Genomic DNA, 6,000 nt, shown 5'->3' with positions numbered 1-6,000 from the left:
TCATTTGAGCTATTTCATCGCAAGATCACAAGCAAAACATCTGGTGATGAGCCTGATGCTGGGTCCTGCATCAGTTGTTACTGCAGATGAAAAGGAGCCGGATGGACATCCTAATGTGAGAAGGAACCCAGGCCAGGCAGGATGCAGCTGGATGTCCCTTCCATTCTTGCTTGCCTGTGGATCATCTGTTCTCAAGTTACACCAACAACTGGACTTACTGGTGCAAATATAGTACTGGAAGCCCTGGGATTCCAATATCGGAATTCATTTCACACCGTGATGAACAAAAGCCTGAAGCAATGCCTTTGATAGAACACTGAATCTATAATGAAAGGGAAGTGGAAGAAAGAAATAGGTGAGGCTCTTTTATTTTGCTCTCGGTGATAACTGTCATGGTATTTAATTCACAGGAATATTAGTGGGAAAATTTTTATATGCTAGTCACCATGCTAAGTGCTCAAATTAGAGATCCGATATAATATCTTCTCAATGGAACCGGGAGACAGTGAAGGCAGGCAAAGTGGACATTGGGAAGCTTTATGTTTCACTATCAAAAGTATTGTGAATTATACATGTGTTAGGAGGAACACTCTACTTGCCTGGGGGGAAACGCATAGGCTTGGTAGCCTTTGAACTGAACCTGGAGCATTCTAAGAGCCCTTGTAAGAGGAAGCATGGAGTAGACATTCCAAGCCATTTGTTAGACATGCAGACAGGTATAAGCATAAAAGTGTATCACATGTTACAGACATGTAATCAACAGTGTTACATACCTTAAGTTCTTGACATTTTTGGAAAGCATAGGAAAGAAGATTTTTTTAAGTGACTTTTAGGGCATGTGATGGCTTTGTAGTGATAGCCTCTGCGAGCACTTCAGCTATCTGGACTGGGATCACCCGAATGAGTCTTGACACCTACACGAATGTCCTGTTTTGATGCTTTTTTGCTCCACCTCACAGAGCATCATGCTTGAATGACCCTGATTACACAGTTTGTTTCTCCACAAAGCCTCCCAGCAAAGCACTTAGAGATAGGATCTGGACCTGAAGTTCCTAACCCTGGGGATGCTGCTGCTGATACAGTGTGCGTGATTTCAAAGCCAGACTCCGGCAGTTCTGTGTCATGACATACATGGTGCATGTATCACAACAGAGAGGATGCTAGGAATTTATATGCACAAGACACAGGGAGGCGACAGTGTTAGGAATAGAAAGACATTGCCCCTTTAAACAAGTTTATAAACCAGGGACCTCAAGCCCGGAGATGTAAAATGACGCAGAAAAATCACAGTCTCGGAGCTGATCTATGAATAGGCCTCACATAATGCAAAGCATTTACTTAGAGCTAGTGGTTTCAGGAGGTGACGGGAAAACAGCTGCTCAGCTCTGCAAGTGAGAAGTGCACGTTATAAAGAGCGAGGATCAAGGAAGGCTTAGCCGTGACTCAGCACAAAAGACTCCTTGCTGCCTTTTAAATGTTTTCCTATATCACTGAGTGTGAGTTGCTAGTGACAGTGTGTATGTAGAAAGAGGGAGGAGATTGCTTTACTATTACTCAATGAATCAGAACTATGATGTTCCGCTGACTTCTGCTCCAAACCCTCTCATTTTGAAGACTCCTGTTCCCAAGTATGATGAAGTCCTAAGTGACATGAAAGAAAGCAATTACATGTTCTTTTTTTTTCTTAGTGACTGATTTTTTTTAAAAAAATTAATATTCATTTTAAATACCTCTAAAAGTGAGTCTAGAATAAAAGTTATATTTTAGTCCTTGAATTCCAGACCAAGAATTTGGCTTAACAGCCCCATTCATATAATTCATGCCTAGTTTCATGTTTCTTAATTAGGAGATAAAGAAGTAAGAGTTGGGACACACACACACACACACACACACACACACACACATGAGAGAGAGAGAGAGGGGGGGGGGGTGGGGGAGGGAAGGAGAAAGGGAAAGATGGAGAGACAGAAAACTCTTTCCCATTTTAAGCTGTCTCATGTTTAGGTTCTTTTCCAACATAGAAAACAGTCACCAGCTGTAATACAGTCTCTTGGCTGACCAAGTCATGGACAGCATACTGGCCTTCTCCTGTTCGGGCCCACATATTCTAGGAGAAACCTGTTGATGTGTCATGATGACATGTGAGCATCCTTATTGTGGAAGGTCCTATGGGGCATGCAGATGGCATGGGGCTCCCCACTAAGTTCTGTGTGACTATATTTGGAAGTGGGTCCTTGACCTCCTCTCTGGCCTCACATAACTACAGATTTGGCAGATAGTTTTTTTTTTTTTTTTTTTCTGTCCATCTGTGATGCTGAGAGAAAATCAGACAACTAAGCTTCTCCCACATTTCTGACCCACAGAAGTGTAATGTAATGAGTAGGTCCTTGTTTTAAGTTCCTATAAACACAAAACACAATTATTGTCCTATGTCTTACTTTTTAGATATTATGTTTGTGGTCATAGTGCTTACAGTAATAAGAATCTAGATTTTCTACTCCCTTCCTCTGTTGTATAAGTTATCATAGCTAGACCTCGTGTCCTGGAAAGTACTCCGAGTGCTCCTCATTTCCTCCAGCCTCCGATTATAATGAACCACAAATGATGAAAGATAATGGTGATGATGATGATGATGATGATGAGTGAAGGTAGTGATGGTGACGATGACAATGCCGACGAGAAAACAATACCACCGCCACATGTGTCATCATAGGTTTCAGAAGTTCACATTTATTGTATAATTTTACCCTTACAACAATTCAATGAGGTAGATATTATTTCCACATAACATGAAGAAACTGAGAATTTGAGAGCAAATGTGTGCAATTCAAATGCACATTCACTTTAATAAATGATGTCCGAAAGCATATATCCTGACTCCAAAGTAGTATTTTACACACTATGAAGCTTACAGGGGAAAGGACTGTCTCACCTTGTTCCTCAGCCCTGAATCCAACCCTGCCTCTTACTCTAGTGGATACCAAAGATATTTGATACATTTCCTCTTTTATCCTGGTGCTTAAAAGTGGGAAAATAGGGCTTGATTGTCCTCACCAATTTCTTCAGTGTCTTCTTACACGTCATTTAATGAAACTTGCCCATAACTGGCTTTTATGCACTCTTTCCTGCTTTAGGGGACTGATCATATGAAACCAGTAAACGCCAAAGCCATGGTCTTCTTCGGCTATGCCAGTTCGCAACTCTGCTTTTGTAATTTTATGTTCTTTATTGGTATTTTCTCATTATCTCATCATAGTCAGAATGCTAACAGCATGAAAGTAAAGAGCCAGGAGGACTAAATGATTGCTTTATCCTTTGAACAAATAACTCAACCCCAGCGTTGGCAAGGAGTTTCAAGTTTTCCTCTTTAAGGAAGAAGAATATTATTTGTTTTGCCCTTTCATTCCATATAGGCAAGGGATCAATCCTGAATTTTCATCAACTCCTGTTCAGAACTTTTGAAGGTCCTTAAAAGCAGTCAGTCATCCTTAACAAGATCAAAGGTATGAATCATCCGAAGGAGGCTTGGATTGTCTGGGGCCTGCCACAGTATGTACAGTTGTCCTCAAAGACTGCATTCACTTCTGGCTCACCCCCACTTTCCCTGAATCTAAAACAGGATAAGCCTGTGACACAACTATCACAATTTAAAACAAATGAAAATCAGGTGTTATTTTATTCTGCTGTTTTGGATGGGGTGGTCTCACTATATATATCCCAGGCTGGCCTAGAATTTCCTTAGCCACACCGAGTGGTCTACAGCTCATACACCTTTTTGCTTTTGCCTCCAGAGTGTTGGGACTGGGGGCATGATCCACTACACAGATCTTAAAGTTGTTTTAACATATAGTAATGGGAGTGTTAAAATAACTGTCATCCAGCCAGGCACAGTGGTACATGCTTGTCATCCCAGCACTCAGGAGGCAGAGGGAGGCAGATCTCTGTGATCTTGAGGCCAGCCTGGTCTACAAAGTGAGTCCAGAAACTCTGTCTCAAAAAAAAAAAAAAAAAAAAGAAAAAGAAAAAGAAAAAGTCACCCAGGGAGAGAGAAGTACAGCCCGTGATCTGCTAGCAGATATTGTTGTCTTCAAACTTTCAACTTTCTATCCATGCAAACCTCTCAGGAAGTCATTCTCTATACTTAATTTTAAGTGTTTGAAATCTTCAAGGCAAAGCTATGTGAACTATTGTTTTAAGAACGTTGAATGGTAATTTCCTTATGACACCAAGAAACAAAATCTTTCTTTGTTCAACACTACAGCTTGTTCCTAAGTATCAAGACTCTGAAATATTAACTTTTTACAAACTGAGGAAAGCTTTTAATTATTACCAAATAATACTATATACATTAGAAAAGTCATATAAAAATTCAAATCCTTAATTGCAAAAGAATCCAATCAGAAAGAGAGAGAAGGCAAGGAGAGTCGTCACAGACGCCATGACGCTCACATGGGGACTGAGCTGATCCTGTGTGGGATCTTTACCATAGTCAGTCTGAATTCCCTGTTCAACTCCTCAGATAAATGGATCAGTGATGCTTCCTAATAACCGTGTTACATGCTTGGCTGTGTTCTAAATGCCTTCAATTCTTCTGAGACTCCTTGAATTTCCAAAATGAAATGGCTCATTTGCAGACAGTTTGAGCATCGCGTTCTTAGAGCACTAACTAACCCAATATGGCAACTTCCAACTTTTAAAACATGCTTCCTCTTAGTCGGAAACTGCAATTATTATAATGCTGTCTGTCAACAACCTTCAGTTAGGGAGCACTTATGTGTGAGCTTTATTCTTTTCATGTGGGGTTTCATCTTGATATCTTGACATACACTGAGGTTGGATGTGAACATCATAGTCTTTTGTGTATTTTATTGTATGAAGTAACAAGAGAAGATTGGCGCTCCCTCCTTGCTTTATCCTCTTACCCAAATATCTCATCCTCATCTCATTTGTAGAAGACAGTGCCACATTTTCATAAAGCTCAATGTAATTTTCCCTCTCTATGACTGCATCAGAACCCCAGAGATAACTCTAGCTAACAAAATATAAGGAAAAGAAAATAAGGAGTGTCGATTTAAGCTCAAGTATAGGACAACTGCAAGCTACACATTTCACATGGCAAGGACACACAACCGCAAGCCCCTATGCTGGACCTTTAGCATCAGCAAAAATGAGATGGGTGATAGGAAGTTATTGAAATATTATCTCAGCATAGTTTATCTTACTCTAATAGAGACAATGGCTGGAACACTCCCACCGCGCTCCAAAGAACAGTGTTAGATAGTTCACAGGTTACAAACACACTCTACCAACCACTCTATTCGATTCTTTGCTTGTGCTGAGACAATTCCAAGGGCTAACCAGGCCCTTCATTTTCAGCTATTGCCTGCAAACACTTTGTTAAATGGATGATTTGTAGTCCTCCTTGACTGGAGAAAATCAGAGCCTACAAGGGTAAAAGAGAGGTAAAAATTAATGGTTCTTAAACAATTTGTGCATCGGAATCACGCGAGAAGTTAAAGTGGAGCTCTGCCCCGTCTTAGCCTCATTTACTTCATCGTGGTAGCAACAAGGAATGTGCCTTTCCATGTGAGTACAAATGGCTCTGATATGAGTGATGCAAGAAATACAGCTTGTCAAAGTCAGGGCAAGTTAAATCGTTTTTACTTACAATCTGAACAACGCTATAGAAAACATGAAAAGCCTTAAGGAGTATTGTTGTAATTGTCTTCCAACGGTGACTCATGGGACACCTAGCGTATTCAAATTACCAAGGGTACACTCTAATAAGGCAGATTCCTAAACTGTGACCCCCTGCCCCAACTTATAAAAGGGCAACTGTAGTGAAGGAGCTGCTTTCATGTCTTCAGTGTAGTGTCCCCAAAGGGACTCTCAGATACATCAAATTTTACAACCATTATTACAGGGTTATTTATTCTGTGTATGCTTGAATAGTTAACCCAGGTTATTTCTGTATTGGAATTTCAGTTTATCCAACCACTT

At 40.4% G+C, this 6,000-nt stretch overlaps 1 protein-coding gene across 1 annotated transcript in view; it reads right to left on the bottom strand.

Annotated features, from left to right (window-relative positions):
• Nucleotides 1-4,997: 4,997 nt before the first annotated feature.
• The window catches only part of Il1rap (interleukin 1 receptor accessory protein), a 138,834-nt gene continuing 137,831 nt past the window's right edge, over nt 4,998-6,000 (bottom strand). Inside the window, exon 12 of the mRNA XM_051150798.1 lies at nt 4,998-5,443. The gene's annotated coding sequence lies outside the window, so the exon portion shown is untranslated. The remainder of the gene's footprint in view (nt 5,444-6,000) is intronic.

This window comes from Acomys russatus, chromosome 8, assembly GCF_903995435.1.
Source record: "Acomys russatus chromosome 8, mAcoRus1.1, whole genome shotgun sequence".
NCBI lineage: Eukaryota > Metazoa > Chordata > Mammalia > Rodentia > Muridae > Acomys > Acomys russatus.
The sequence above is the reverse complement of the archived record's forward strand: the minus strand, read 5'-3'. Positions and strand labels throughout refer to the sequence as shown.